The sequence below is a fragment of the Mandrillus leucophaeus genome, unplaced genomic scaffold (genome assembly GCF_000951045.1).
Source record: "Mandrillus leucophaeus isolate KB7577 unplaced genomic scaffold, Mleu.le_1.0 Scaffold277, whole genome shotgun sequence".
Taxonomy (NCBI): domain Eukaryota; kingdom Metazoa; phylum Chordata; class Mammalia; order Primates; family Cercopithecidae; genus Mandrillus; species Mandrillus leucophaeus.
The window spans coordinates 1412065-1428896 of record NW_012102887.1 but is presented as its reverse complement, the minus strand read 5'-3'; the positions used below and the strand labels follow the sequence as shown (position 1 = coordinate 1428896).

Below are 16832 nucleotides of genomic sequence, written 5' to 3'. Positions count from 1 at the left end.
ACCCACCACCACGCCCAGCTAATTTTTATATTTTAGTAGAGACAGGGTTTCACCATGTTGGCCAGGCTGGTCTCAAACTCCTGACCTCAAGTGATCCGCCGGCCTTGGCCTCCCAAAGTACTGGGATTACAGATATGAACCACTGCGCCTGGCCTCTACATACATTTTTAAAACTAGAAATGTTAGGCCAGGTGCGGTGGCTCACATCTGTAATCCCAGCACTTTGGGAGGCCGAGGCGGGTGGATCACTTGAGGCCAGGAGTTGGAGACCAGCCTGACCAACATGTTGAAACTCCTTCTCTACAAAAAATACAAAAAAATTAGCCAGGCATGGTGGTGCACACCTGTCATCCCAGCTACTTGGGTGACTGAGGCTCGAGAATTGCTTGAACCTGGGAGGCAGAGGTTGCAGTGAGCTGAGATTGCACCCCTTCACTCCAGCCTGTGCGACTCTGTCTCAAAAACCAAGATTTGCTTAGATTTAGTTACATATTTATTTTTTCCAGTATTATTTTTCCTATATTATTGCAATACTAATGGTGATCATTTTCATTCTGCCTAAAGAATTCCCTTTATATTTCTTTTAGTGTACACCACAATAATTTTGCTTAATTTTTGTCTTAAAAATATCTTTATTTTGACTTAATTTTTGATGAATATTTTTGCCGAGTATAAAATTCTAGGCTAGCAGCTTTTTAGTTTTCGCACTTTAAAAATGTTCTTGGGCAGAGGGCAAAAGTTGAAAAACTACCAATTGGGTACTAAGCTCACTAGCTGAGCAATGGGATCAGTTGTATCCCAAACCTCAGCATCATGCAATATACCCACGTAACAAACCTGCACATGTACGCCCTGAATCTAAACTGAAAGGTGCAATTATTTTTAAAAGATAAAAATAATAGGCTGGGCGTGGTGGCTCACGCCTGTAATCCCAGCACTTTGGGAGGCCAAGGCGGGCGGATCACGAGGTCAGGAGTTCGAGACCAGCCTGGTCAACATGGTGAAACCCCATTTCTACTAAAAATACAAAAATTATCCAGGCGTGGTGGCGGGCGCCAGTAGTCCCAGCTACTTAGGAGTCTGAGGCAAAGACAGCTGAACCCGGGAGGCAGAGGTTGCAGTGAGCTGAGATCGTGCACTGCACTCTAGCCTGGACAACGAAGCGAGACTCTGTCTCAAAATAAATAAATAATTAGAAATAAAAATTAAAATGTTGTTTCATTGTTTTCTGGCTTCCTGTATTTCTGTTGAAAATTCACATGTCGTTATTACTAATACTCCCTAGAAAGAAATGCATCTCATCTTCATTTCATAGACAAATAGACTAGAAAATTTTAAGGCCACAGGGCAGTAATGCTGCCAGTAATGTTCAGCCAAGGAAAATATTTTCAGATGTTTATTTCTGATTAACTTGCTGTATAGAATGAAACACATTGTTACACAGGAAATGAGAAGTAGCATTTAATTCCTTGAAGTGTCCTTCAACCAGTATCTACCACCTCCTTAGCTCATTTTCTGTACTTTATGATTACTCTAAATCAAATACTTCGTATTTTTAAACTACTGTGTGATATAGTATTTATCTGTAGTTTAATAGAACAGCTTCACTTCTATAACAGCCCTGAGAATATTTGATAAGTTGTTTCAAAAAGAAATAGATACGCTCTGACTATTCAAGCAGGAAAAATGGGAGTGAAAACTAAACTTAGTCAAAATTAGAATCGTATCTTATACTATGTTGCTAAATCAGACAAAATCAAAGCCTAACAACATATTATTGCTTATGAATTGTAAGAACTTCATTTATCCTCCTGATTAGGAATCTTAGTCAAGTCGTAAGAGAAAGTTGATTCACATGGGAATATAGTTTCATTGTCTCTTGTAGGAAGCCTTAGGTATAACATTGCAAAATGCTATTCAGAGGAGCTGGAAGAATAAATAAACATGTTTTGTTGCTTTAAGCAGTTTAAGTAGTTAAAAGAAATAGATGGTAAATACTTACATAGCTATGGTTGTAAGGAACATAAAACTTGACTTGAATATCAAGAGACCAGCATAGCACACCCAAATATTAGTTGTGAAATGCATGAGAAATAGAGAACCTGCATCTGCTCCTGAGAAGATCACCAAGGATAATTCGCCCAGGAGATCCCAGTTGACTTTGATGTAGCCACTGTGAAGGCTGCCATGGCCCCTAAAATAAAATAAAATAAAATAAAATAAAAAGATAAACTACATCTTGTTAATCCATGTATAGTAAAATAGCACACAGTTTTGTTAAAATCCACAGTTACAGAAGCACTGAAGCATTTTCAGACTATAAAAAAAAATGCTGACTTACTGTGTACTTTGAATGAAAAATTGCTTGATCCACCTCTGTGAACTGTACATATCATTTTCTCTTAAGGGTTGAAATAGACCAGCCGAATTTAGGCTTCCATAAATCATAGACTGGAGAGGACCCATGGAGAGGGCCATTTTTTTCTTTCCTCTTCCCTTTGCAGATGTTAAAACTCAGGCTTAGAAACCTGGTGTCAAATAAAAAAAAAATATGTGACTTAGATAGGAGAGGCTTTATTTAGAAGAAAGGCTATTGCAATAAAAAGAACTCTCTGATTGCAGAAATCTGCATGATTCAAGATCAAACAGAAAAAGGATTTTTTTTTTATAGGGTAAAGAGGGTACAAGCGGAGATAAGCAGAATCTCTGTAAAGGAAGCTGGATTCCCAGGGGGAAATGGTCAGTGGAGTTTGACAGGAAAATATCCCACTGTGGTCGGCCAATTCCCGTTTGGAGCTGATAAGGGGGACACATTCCACATTTTTCTGTGTTTGCTCAGGGTTTGGAGTAAGCAACATTTAGGGGCCTGTGGGAAAGCCAGGAGCCTGTCTAAAGTCTGGTCAAGACAAACAGAGGGTAAGAAATGGGGAACTGTGAATGCCCGGTCATCGGACTGAGGTGCACAAGCTCTGCAGTCTAAAGTTTCGTAATGTGTGGTGCCGCTCTTTTCTCCCACGCCCTTTCTGTGAGCCTATTACCAATGCCTTAGGAAGGATGGCCTCTCTCTCTTTGCCCTTGTCTCTGTTTTCTCTTTCGTTTCTGTAACCCCATTTAAAAAAATTTCCTCAAGATGCCTGACAGATGCCAAACTTTTCTATATATATATATTTCTCTCTCTCTATATATATATTTATATATCTATAAATATATATATTTATTTGTGGAGATGGGGTCTCGCTATATTGACCAGGCTGGTCTCAAACTCCTGGCCTCAAGCAATCTTCCCATCTGGGCCTCCCAAATATTAGGATTACAGATGTGAGCCACTGTACCTGGCCTGATCATGTCGTTCTTTATTTGTTCCTTCCTTCCTTCTTTTCTGCCTTCCTTCTTTCCTTCATTTGGTAAACCAGCAAGTACTTTTGAGCTTCTCTGTGGAACAATATAGTGGTAAACTTTGGGTCCTTGCTTTGAAAACAATACAGCCTAGTGGGGAAATTAGATAAATAAATTTAGGTTAATAAATAAATAAAAAAATACAGTGTGATAAGGATTATAAAAGAGCTCTGTTGGGAGGCCAAGGCAGGTGGATCACCCGAGGTCAGGAGTTCGAGATCAGCCTGACCAACATGGTGAAACCCCGTCTATACTAAAAATACAAAAATTAGGGGGACTGAGGCAGGAGAATTGCTTGAACCCGGGAGGTGAAGGTTGCAGTGAGCTGAGATCACGCCATTGCACGCCAGCCTGGGTGACAAAGCGAAATTCCATCCCCCCCAATCCCTCCCCCACAAAAAAAGCTCCGACCCTAATCCAGATCTTATCTAGTGGTTGTCAACCAGGGGTATTTTTGCCTTCTAGTGGACAAGTGGCAATATTTGAAGACATTTTTGGTTATCACAATGGGATGCATCCTGGCAACTAGTGGCTTAGAGGCATACGATGTTGCTGAACATCCTACAGAGCTCAGAACAGTCCCCCTGGACAAAGAATTGCCCAGCCCAAGAGGCCAGCAGTGCAGAGGATGAAACACCAATCGGAGCCCTGACCTAACCAATCAAACGTTAGGAATTTTCAGGGAGGGAAGTGAGAAGAATGTGAGCTCAACAATAGGCCCCGCTTTGTTCAATAAACAGGTGGGTGTGGAACAACTTGGCTTTAGAATAAATAGCTTCAAAGTCTCATTTGATGTGAAAACTTTGTTTTGTCAGGAAAGTACATGCAGATTGTTGGGCTAACTTCAAAGACGGCTCTGGGGCCTGCCCTTTGTCCCCTGGAGTATTAATGCCCGTGTCAACCCACCTCTCCCTCCTTGCACCACATTGTCTTTGGAAGAGAGTTTTAAACCTCACAAAGTATATTCTGTGAGAGACGAGGAGTGCCTGGACAATTATCTAAAACTCTCCAAACTACTGTAGCTTCTGAGCCAGGAGGAAGGTTTTGCCCAAGCAGAAGGCCCAGGAGGGGCCTTGAAGGGTGAACCCAGTAGCAGGAGCTGAAAATCCTCAATCCCGCAGAGACCTTCCCAAGATTTCTCTTTGTTGCTCAGTCTTCCTACCTTTTTCCTGTCAGACAACACACAATATCAGAAATTCATCTTTAGATAAGGAGGAAGGAGACACCAGGAAGGGACAGCAATGATGCTCAGGCACACACATAACCCAGTAGGAGGGCCAGCCTCATCCACCACCTCCTACCTTGCCTTTCTCATAGGGCACTTGTTTCCTGCTGTCATTATCACCATAATTGAGGATTCCTACTTGTTAAGGGGTGCTGTGTCTGAGGTTTTTATTAAGGACAATGGAATAAAAACATAATATGCATACAAGGCCAGACAGAAAATTATACAGGATAATACAATAACTTGGTTGTGGAGGGAAGATAGAATGAGAAGTTATAAGAATTCATTCTGGGCCGGGTGCGTGGTGGCTCACGCCTGTAATCCCAGCACTTTGGGAGGCTGAGGTGGGTGGATGATGAGGTCAGGAGATCGAGACCATCCTGGCTAACACGGTGAAACCCCGTCTCTACTAAAAAAACAAAAAATTAGCCAGGCATGGTGGCAGGCGCCTGTAGTCCTAGCTACCCAGGAGGCTGAGGCAGGTGAATGGATTGAACGCGGGAGGTGGAGGTTGCAGTGAGCCAAGATCGCACCACTGCACTCCAGCCTGGGTGACAGAGCAAGACTCTGTCTCAAAAACAAAACAAAACAAAACAAAACAAAACAAAACAAGAATTCATTCTGGGGTTAATTGTTGTTTGAGCAAATAAATATCTGGATATGGTAGAGAATGAGGAAGCTGGGTGTAGCGAACAGTCTGAAATCAGAGGGCAACAAGCTTTGGCAAATCCCCGTATGTACAGTTAAGGAAATATGCAAGTACGTTATTTGTCTTGCTGGGAACCCTGATATGTATAAGATAGCTCCAAAAGCAGAAGCTTTCAAACTTCTTTGACCATAGCCTGAGGAAAATATATTTTATATATTAATTAGTGCATATATATGTGTGTGACCAGAATTTTTGCAAAACAAAATGTATCCTTACAAGCTGATAATGCTCCCTATTCTATATTAGACTAGTCTACTCTGTTTTAAAAATGCTGGTCAGCAACCCACTATATTGAGTTCAAGATCCACAATTTCTAAAGGGCCAGATAGTGAATATTTACAGCTTATGAGCCACATATCCTTTTTTACAACTCTTGTTGCATTTTTTTTTCTGCAATCCCTTAAAAAGGTAAAACTATGAGCTGCGGTCACCAATGGCTTAGGTCAGTTTATGCATATCAGGTCTGCAGACCATTAAGTGAGTGTGCCCACCTCATGGTAATGTGGTCTGCAAACCACACTTTTTTATTATTATTATTTTTTGAGACAGGGTCTCACTTTGTCATCCAGGATGGAGTGCAGTGGTCCAATCGCGGCTCTCTGCAGCCTTAACCTCCTGGGCTCAAGTGATTCTCTTGCCTCAGTCTCCTGAGTAGCTGGGACTACAGGTGAACGCCACCACACTCGGCTAATTTTTTGCATTTTCTTGTAGAGATGGGGTTTCATCATATTGCCCAGGCTGGTCCACCTGCGTTGGCCTCCCAAAGTATTAGGATTAAAGGCATGAGCCTCCACACCTGGACTTTCAAACCACATTTTAAAGACTAGAGTTATTGAAAGATTCCAGCAAGAAAAAAGACTTTTTTTCTATTTTTTTTTTTTTTTCCCAAGATAGAGTCTTGCTCTGTTGCCCAGGCTGGAGTGCAGTGGTGAGATCTCGGCTCAGTGCAGCCTATGCCTCCCAGGTTCAAGCAATTCTTGTGCCTCCTGAGTAGCTGCGATTACAGGTGCATACCAGCATGCCTGGCTAATTTTTGCATTTTTTGCGGAGATGGGGTTTCACCATGTTGGCCAGGCTAGCCTTGAACTCCTGACCTCGTGCTCCATCCACCTTGGCTTCCCAAAGTGCTAGGATTACAGGCATAAACCACCTTGCCCAGCCTGTTTGTTTTATGAGACTGTCTCACTCTGTCACCTAAGCTGGAGAGCAGTGGCACAATCATAGCTCGCTGAAGCCTAGAACTCCTGGGCCCAAGTGACCCTCCTACTTCAGCTTCCCCAGTTGCTAGGACTACATGCACACACCACCATGCCCAGCTAACTAAAAAAAAAAAAAATTTTATAGAGACAGGGTCTCACTATGTTGGCTCGGCTGGTCTCCTGGCCTCCCCACCTTAGCCTCCCAAAACTCTGGGATTACAGGCATGAGCCACCATGCCAGCCTGAAAAGAGTTTTGATAGTTTAACCTTAAACTGTCTAACTCTGCATAGTCCAACCATATTTGACCAGCAGGACACCAGTTTGTAGCTCCTGTTTTTAGGGATGAGTGTAACTTTATCTTCCTCGTATATCTTTTTCAAAGTTTTATTACATTAGTTGTCTCTTTAAATTTGTGACAAAACTCTTCTTTTTCAAACTATTTGGTAGTTGGTGTTGAAATCACTACAACAGAATTATTGAAGAATACAAATTTGAAAGTTGTATTATTTATTTTGCTTTCAGGAAAATTAAATAAAAGCAACTAATTTTTACCTAAGATACTACAGTGCACAAATACTTCCCAATGCATGATATCTTTTGATCTTTAAAGCAATCCTGTACAGTTACCCAGGAGGCTGAGGCAGGAGAATCGCTTGAACCAGGGAGTTGGAGGCTGCAGTGAGCCACTGCACACTACAGCCTGGTGACAGAGCAAGACCCCGTCCCCCCCAAAAAAAAAAAAAAAAAGAGCAATCCTGTGAAATAAACTAGTAGATACTGTTCTGGCCTTCAAAAAGAGAAAACGGATTGCTAGAATTTTCATTGATTTGCCTACTTGGCAAATGATAGAACATAGATAAAAAATTGAGCCCAGGGGCCAGGCATGGTGGCTCACGCCTGCAATCCCAGCACTTTGGGAGGCTGAGGTGGGTGGATCACGAGGTCAGGAGTTCGAGACCAGTATGGCCAACATAGTGAAACCCCGTCTCTACTAAAAATACAAAAAATTAGCCACGCGTGGTAACGTGTACCTGTAATCCCAGCTACTTAGGAGGCTGAGGCAGGAGAATTGCGTGAACCTGGGAGGTAGAGGTTGCAGTGAGCTGAGATGGTGCCACTGCACTCCCTCCTGGGCGACAGAGCGAGACTCCTTCTCAAAATAAACAAACAAACAAACAAATAAATAAATAAATAAATAAATAAAGATTGAGCCCTGTGTGTGTGTTTTAAATATACTCACTAGCTTCTTTATAAACAGCAAAAATGTCAGTTAAATATATGTTGTATAGTTGACGTAGCTTAGGTCTTGTAATATCAGTTCTTACTATCTTACTTTTTTCAGGGCTCTATTGCACTGAAATGCATTGATTGGAGTTACTTCCAAACAGGCCTAATTTTTTTTTTTTTACCGTGGAGTCTCTTAAAAACATGGAGCAGCACATTTTCTGCACATTAATGAGATAAAGTCTTATATACCTAGACCCAAAGGTTTCAAGGGCCTCTACTGCTCCATTATATATTTATAGGGTTTGACTGTATGCCCATCCAAATCTCTTCTTGAATTGCAGCTCCCATAATTCCCACGTGTTGTGGGAGGGGCCTGGTGGGAGATAATTGAATCACGGGGGCAGTTTCCCCCATAGTGTTCTCATGGTAGTAAATAACTCTCACGAGATCTGACAGTTTTATAAGGAGTTTCCCCTTTTGCTTGGCTCTGATTCTCTCTTGCCAGCAAAGCAGTGACTTTGCTTCTCCTTTGCCTTCTGCCATGATTGTGAGGCCTCCCCAGCCATGCTGAACTGTGAGTCAATTAAACCTCTTTCCTTTATAAATTACCCAGTCTTGGGTATGTCTTTATCAGCAGCATGAAAATCGACTAATATATGTTTTGTGAAACTTTGAGATGGTGCCTGGTAATCCCATAGGATTTGAACATAGTTTACCATCTGGTGAAAACCTGCTGTGGAAAAAGCCCACCACAGGGGCCAGTAAAAAAGATACGTTGAGACGTAGCACTCCTGCAAATCCCGGGACCACTGCACGAAATCTCTCAAAGCCACACTGCTTGGCTTTGGGGTGCCCCACTGCTGGCATCCAGGTCCCCTGAAACAGTGGATAATTCCGTGAACTGCTTTGTGATCCTTGTGAGATCCCTCTAAGACGGCATCCTCTCCTGGTGGCTTCTGAGCAGTTTCTGTTTTGGGTTTTGCATGAAAAAAACATGCCCTTCTTGGGCATTGGTTGAAAAAGTGAGAAAAGGAAGGCCACGGAGACAGAGGCCAAGGATATGACGTTGAGGTAAAAGTACAACGGGTTCGCCAGGGATACCAAGAGTTGGGCCAGCACGGACCCTGCTGTGTAGGCGGCCAGGGTGACGCTCCTGCAGTAGCCGCTCACTCTCTGGTAGTGCTCGGGGCTGACCACGCTGTATACGTAGGCGTGTAGGCCACCTCGGTGGCGGTCACCATCCCGTAGAGGAACTCTACAACCTGCATGGTCTTCACTCCTTGGCCAAACGAAAGCAGCAGCCAGGTAATGATGAAACTGATACCCTGCAAGATGATGACCGGCTTGTAGCGGACGTAATCGGTAAGGACAAACACAGGCAGCAGCAGCACCAGGTAGGAGTATGTCCAAATGGGGAAGATCTCATCTGTCATCTGCAAGATTAAGTGGGGAGAGTACAAAGACAAAAAAAAATCAGGATGTGAAATACACCCTGGGCCTCTGACACTTACCATTATCAAGATGACATGAATCAACCCCAGGATGCACTGCTTGGCCTTTGTCAAAGTGGGTCTAGTTTCATGGTTTACATGAATTTCTAACAATACATTGGAAAGCAATGGGAAACTGAAATTCAGGGGAAAAAAAATTGAATGACAGATATTCATAAGGTGTGAATTTATACTTCCCGGTGTAAAAACCACAGCAGCTATTATCTTAGTTATCTACCTTTTAAACTTTATAAATGTAATTTGATCTGCAATAAGCTATGGAGGCTAGGAAAAGAGGCTATAATGGATAAATTAATCTTTTTACACTTGACAGGATTTCCAGAACAAGCTAGGGCTGCTCAGACACTGCTGCTTACTAGCATGTAACAAAATAGTTTATTCTTCTTCACAGTCAGAACCAAAAGGTCAAAAAGGATGTTTCAGTACTGAAAGAACCTGACCGCCTTCTTTCCCTTTCATACCCATCAGTACAAAAATGAGGAGCCCATTGCGATACCATCTCGGTGATCAGGAAAATATGGAACAAATGACCAGTTTGAGACTGAATGGCAGAGAAAGAGACATGTGTGAGTTTATTTTCTACTCTTCTGTTTTCTTCACTTTACTTTTTTGGGCTGCCCTGGAGGAATCATAAGAAACTACTTAGTAGCTCTCTCGTTCAAGTCAATTTTGGCCACAGTTTCTCTTGGAACTGGTGGCATTGGCCAATTATCTGAGCCCATCTGTAGTAAGTGATTATTTCATTTTCTATAAGGGGAATGTACAGTGGGTGGAGGATGACATAAAGGCAGTTGGGGTAGACCTTCTCAAATCCCTGTCCTCTGAATTTCTAGACGACCGAAATAAACCCATAGATTTACTGAGCCTGAGAATGCCCTTTGCTATGACCTAATCTGTGTCCTTATGCTTTGGGTTCCCAGGTAGACTTTTACCCAAGCACTCTTGGAGTTTGGTAGAACTTTATTCTTGCTGTTTTGGGCTTTTGGGTATAGTCACCAACATGGAAAAAGCTGTATGCCAGATATGCTTTTTGTGACAATGTCTGGTGTTTGAATCCAGCCCATTCATAGCTTCCAGCTAAACCAGTTTGTACCTCATGGGATGTACTGGTGTTTATTGTGAAGAAAATGGTGGATTGGTTTAGAAGGCAAAATCTACTTGGTGTGAGGTGGGTGAACATAGGTGGTGGCTAGGAAAGAGAGGCAAAATAAGATAAAATTGTTGGGTGCAATGGCTCATGCCTGTAATCCCAGCACTTTGAAAGGCCGAGGTGGGAGGATTACTTGAGCCTGGGAGTTCCAGACCAGTCTGGGCAACACAGTGACACCCTCTCTTTACAAAAAAAGTAAATATTAGCCTGGCATCTGTAGTCTTAGCAACTTGGAAGGCTGAGGCAGGAGGATTACTTGAGCCCAGGAGTTCCAGGCTGCAGTGAGCTATGATTGTGCCATTGCACTGCAGCCTGGGCAACGAAAGTGAAACTCCGTCTCAAACAACAACACCACCACCACCACCACAAACAGACATTCGGATTCAATAAGTCTGGGGCGGGGTCTGAGTATTTACATTTCCAACAATTTCCAGATGATGCTGATATGCTGGTTCAGAGACAACACTTTGAGAAGCACTGGCTTAGAGGCTTCTTAGGACTGTTATTCCTGTGACTGTAGTAAAAGTTAAAAACAGCCTTAGTATTTATAAATAAAGAGGGGAAAATCTTGTGAGGATTTTTCACATGGTTGTCAGTAACTTTTCTCCTGCCCCACCCTCACCACAAAATTTCATTTTATCCTCTAAGACTTATACTATTTATTTATTTATTTATTTATCTATCTGTTTATTTATTTGAGATGGAGTCTTGTTCTGTTGCCCAGGCTGGAGTGCAATGGCATGATCTTGGCTCACTGAAACCTCTGCCTTGCGAGTTCAGGCTATTCTCCTGCCTCAGCCTCCCGAGTAGCTGGGACTACAGGTGCTGGCCACCAGGCCCAGCTAATTTTTGTATTTTTAGTAGGGTGGGATTTCACCATGTTGCCAGGCTGGTCTTGAACTCCTGACCTCAGGCTATCTGCCCGCCTCGGCCTCCCAAATTGCTGGGATTATAGGCGTGGGCCACCACACCCAGCCAGACTTACATTCTTTAGTGGGGATGGCTTCATTTTAGGTTAATGATAATATGCATTGAAGTCCTGGAGTATTGTTTTTGTGCAACTGAAAGATTAGGTAAGGCTGTTTTCCACCATAAAGAGTTTATATTTTTGACAGGGCGCAGTGGCTCATGAATATAATTCTAGCACTTTGGGAGGCCAAGGTGGGGGGATTGCTTGGGCCCAGGAGTTTGAGACCAGCCTGGGTAACATAGTGAGACCTTGTCTCTACAAAAAATAGAAAATTAGCCAGGTGTGGTGGCACACACCTATAGTTTCAGCTACTCAGGAGGCTAAGACGGACCGAAGGATTGCTTGAGTCTGAGAGATCGAGGCTGCAGTGAGCCATGATAGTACCATGGTACTCCAGCTTGGGCAACAGAGCAAGATCCTATCTCAAAAAAAAAAAAAAGTTTATATTTTTATATGTCAAATACATAAAATTCATTAAGGCCCATCTGTTCACATTAGAGGGTGTAAGAAGTACTAGTATTTGGCTTCTACCCAAGGCATTAGAGATAGTTCTAGCTAGAGTTAAATCTAAGATAAGCATGTTAGTTAACTTACCATGCTGAGGCTCAAATTTTTATCTGGTCCCAACAAATAAGGTACAAAAAATGGATCTGATGGTTTCATCATGGAGAAAAATCCAAATAAATGGAGAATTATGGTGGGAAAAACCCAAGAACAGCTCAGTGAAATTTGGTGACAATTCATGATTGGTTAAACTGTCACAGGGAAAAAAAAGCAAGTAAGGAGACTGGTCATCAATCTAGTTGTTTTTTTTTTAATGAAACTTGCGTTCTCTTCCCTATGTTCCTTTTGTCCTTCAGTCTTAAAAATGAAAAAATAAAAAACATTGTGATTGAAAATATGTCACGGGTCAAAACACAAGGCTTGAGTCTTTGCTTTTGGATTTCTTGTCGAAAGAGAAAAGTAATAACTACTTGAAAACAGTAAGGGATTATGTTTCAGTTCGGCTGGAATGATGGGGTCGCTGATGGAAAACCACTCTTAAGTTTCATTTAGGTATATCAACCAAATTCTCATTTCATCTTTTAGAGTTAGAAAAACATCAGGGACTTTCTTCTGAAGCAGAAATCTTGGGCAGAAGAAGAGACAGTGACATTGGCAGACTTTAGACAGGAAAGAGAGTTACCAACAGATACGATTGCTAAGCAAACATCTGCTTCGTGCCCCTTCCCCCAGCATCCTAAAACATATAGCTATTAATAAGCTGGAAACTAATTTTAATGAGTATTTATACATAGTGAATAAAAAAGCCTTGGGAGATAGGATTTATAAAGCAGATAGACTCTTTGCTTTTTCTAAGCATCAAACTCAAAGTGAACATCGGCTTAGCATAAGTAGCCTAAATTAATTTGAACTGTCGTCCATCTGGGCAATTTCATGTGTTTTTAGTACCTATTTCTAGAAGAATAATTATGTGAGACCTAAACAAGATCACGACATGGATAAAATTCAAATACGACACTTAGAAGTACTTTTCTGAGTTGATATTTTAGCCTCCGTTACGATTCTTTCCCACTTCGGTAACCATATTGAAAAGTAAGAATTTATGGTCAGAATGAGAAGCCTCCGGGTTGGCTGATGGCAGGCGGGACCAGGGCACCTTTTATTATAGAAAGTCTCCAGCAGCACCAGGCGGGGTCTCACCCCCTCAGTTGTTCACCACTTCCTTCCTGAAGGCTCCCTGACCCTCTCCGTCTCCTCCCCGTCCTTCCATTAGATGTCATCTCAGTCCAGCTCTGGCATGCCATTGAAGACCATGGACTCTGCAGTCAGACAATCAGCTCCAAATCCTTCTCTGCTGCTTACAAACCTGTGACCTTTGGTAAGTTACTGGACCTCTTTATACCTCGGATTCCTCATCTGTAAAGTGGGGATGATAATATGTTTTGAGGATTCCATTCGCTAGTACATGTTGAAACAATGCCTGGCACACACTACACAGTCATCAATCATAAGCTATACAATTTGCAGTACTGATGGCTTTGAAAGGTATTGATGTGTTGACACACACATCTCACCACTAGCCTGGGATCTCCTTGAGAGCAGGGATTCAGCTTTGTCACCTTAGAGTCTAGCCCCGTGTCTGACCCATCAAAGGTATCAAGCTGGGAGCAGTGGCTCATACCTATAATCCTGGCACTTTGGGAGATAGAGGCAGGTGGATCACTTGAGGCCAGGAGTTTGAGACCTGCCTGACCAACATGGAAAAACTGTCTGTACTGAAAATGTAAAAATTAGCCAGGCATGGTGGCACGTGCCTATAGTCCCAGCTACTCTGGAGGCTGAGGCACAAGAATCGCCTGAGCCTGGGAGGCAGAGGTTGCAGCGAGCCGTGATCTCGCCACTGTACTCCAGGCTGGGCAACAGAGTGAGACTCCATCTCAAAAAAAAAAAAAAAAAAAGTATCCTAGAAGTGCGTGTTGAAAGTACAGTCATCAAACCAGACTTTTCTAACTGACCATAAAAATTCAAGTAATAATAAATTTTCCAAGCATTTGCCTTATTTAAAGTTGTTCTCTGGAGTGAGAACTACAAGCCACCATTTGATTCTCAAGGATATGCTGGTTACTTACTCCTAAAACAGCTCTGGAATAAGGAAAAGAGGATTTCCTGGTGGGAAGAACATGGGCATTGCAGTTGAGTAAATTTAAGTCTCTGATCCACTCTTTCAAGTCGTGTGATCCTGTCCAAGTTTTTTTGTGTCTTGGGGCCTCAGTTTTCCTTACCTGAAGAGGGAGATGGTAATGCACATCATACAGGTGTAGTTGTGAAGAAATTTCCTGGCCTAATGCTTTCATGGTAGCAGGTGCATAACGTGGGTTACATTCCACGTTATGCCACCTCTGCGTAGGAATCCACATCTAGCTTCTGTGACCGTGGAGGAGAGAAGGATCATCTTTACAGAGAGTGGAGACACTGGTCATCATCCAGCTCATATAAGCCACAGGCAGGTGCTGGAGCCTGAAACCACTAAGTTTTAAGTGAGTTTAGCAGTTGAGATTGTTATTTACACTGATCAGTCCCATTAGCAATTAGGGGGAATAGCCAGGGGAGATTTGTATTCATTAGAAATAATCCTCTGGAAAGTGAGATATTAAATAATTGCATACTTTAGAAAAATGCATAATTTCTTGTCACCAGATCCACTGCAGTTTTACAAGTGTATTTTGGAGAACATTAATTCCTGGGTTACTACTAATAAAATACAGAGTAGAAACGATTTCTAGGGCCAGGCACAGTGGCTCACACCTATCATCCCAGAGTTTTGGGAGGCCAAGGCAGGAGGATCACTTGAACCCAGGAGACTGAGGCTGCAGGGAGGAAAGATCATACCACTGCACTCCAGCCTGAGTAATAGTGTGAGACCTTGTCTCAAATAAAACCCCCCAAATTAGCCAGGAAATCTCAAATCCTCTTTCTGAATCAGGCATGGACCAGACATCACTCACCATTTTCGAGGACCAGGAGAGATCATGACTTCAGGTTTTTACATTGGAAATAACTCCCGATTCCTCTCCTGATGTTAGCAGCAGAATGTTTAACTCAAGATGGTTGGATGGGTTGGTTCAATTAAATTAGGAAGTCCATTACCAGCACAGTGAAAAGACTCAAAGAATATGAGTGATCACATGGAGAAATAGCTACAACAAATCCTCTTCAGTGTGAGATTTCCACAACTCTGATTAGGATGGGCACCAACTTTGCCCCCTGCTAATATCTTCATTTATTGTAAAAAGATGGTGAATGGTATTTTATCTGGCAGCATTCTGCTTGCACGGCCCCTCTGAACTGAATGCTTTTCCTTATGGACTACAGAAAACGAATGTCTACCGAGGAAAAACTTTGAAAACATAAAGAATACAGTATTCCTTGATTATATGGTCTCTCTGAGGTGGAAGGGAGCAAAAAACTCAGCGGGAAAGACTCAAACACTCCTTCCTTAGGGCTATTTTTCTAACTTCAAGGCATTCTTCTACTTGTACAATTAAAGGCACAGTTATAACTATGGAAAAAAAAAAAAGACAAACAGTTAATTTACAATCCCATGTTATCCCAGTGGCATACTTTTTAATATATCAAGCAGGTGTTAATTTTTATTTAATGTTTAACCTCTGCTTCCAGGTCATTGGTTAAAATGTCACCGAAGAAATGCTCTGATTTGCTCCTAATTATGTTAGAATGCAAATTTCTAACCTTTGCAAGGAAGATGGGTGCAGAGAAAGCAGTGGACTTCTGGTCTGGGCCACTGGTCTATCCTGGTGTTGCTATAGACGGCAATCCTGGAACTTAGGGGCTCTGGCTTACTGCAGAGCTGGTGGGTGCTCTGAGCAGCGTGGTATTTCATAAACAACCCAGGTATTACTGGGATGTGGTCATCAGATATTTTTTCTGTTGTACTTAATCACAGCTAGGTGACCTTACTCAGATTCCTTAACCTTTCTGAGTCCCACTGATTAAGAGAAGATAAAAATTATCCACCGTCTTGTTTGTAAGGAGTAAAGAAGATCAATAGTGGGGGAATCCAAGCAGCACCTGATATAATAAATACAGCTGTCTTTCCCTTGCTTTTCTTTGAAAATCTGGTCTAGTCCCAGTCACCCAGAAGATCATAAGGACCAACAAACTGGTGATAAAATAAAAGCCCATAATGTCAGACCCAGCTAATATAGATTGTTGATCATCTGTACAAAAATCAATGTAAACGTTTACGAAATCAATTTCAAGGCTGTGCTGTAAGAATAAGGAGAGATTGAAAAAGTAAATTTATGGCTTAACTAAGGTTGCAAGGAGAACTATTTCTTTAAGGAATTACATTGTCTGAAAGCACTTTGTAGATACTGACTTATGTAAGAATAGTAATAAATCATTCTCATCTGCTCTTTAATCAGATTTTCAGTCCTTCATTCCATAGTTCCTTCCATAGGGAACCCTCGGTCAGCTTCATTAAATTCTGCTCAATATACATGCTTTCCACACACATACTTCCCCCATTTGGATGTTTTACTAATTCATTTGGATTCTTCTCTACATAGTCTAAATCAGCAAATGTTTATCATACGTACTTTTTGAGGAGTTGAAAGGAAGTGATCCCTATATTCTAGTGTCTCATGACTCACGTTTCAGCATTAAGAGTATTTTTTTATCCAGATTACTTAAATCAACATTCCACCCCAACATTTCCCATCTGAACCTTGGCCTGAACCTTGGCCTGCCCATTTTTCCTGGCAATGTTGGTTAACACCCAATGACCATGTAGTTTCATCATTTTTAATGGTGATGAGGTAGATTTCCTCCTAGTTCTCACATTTAATAGTCTATGTCACTGATCTTGTTATTTGGATGCCATGAGCTAGGACTAGGGACTCATTTCAATGACCTGTTTC

General features: G+C 42.0%; 1 pseudogene; it reads right to left on the bottom strand.

The window, feature by feature from the left end:
- LOC105543166 overlaps positions 1–12132 on the bottom strand; it is a 43066-nt pseudogene extending 30934 nt beyond the window's left edge.
- Between the last annotated feature and the right edge of the window lie 4700 nt (positions 12133–16832).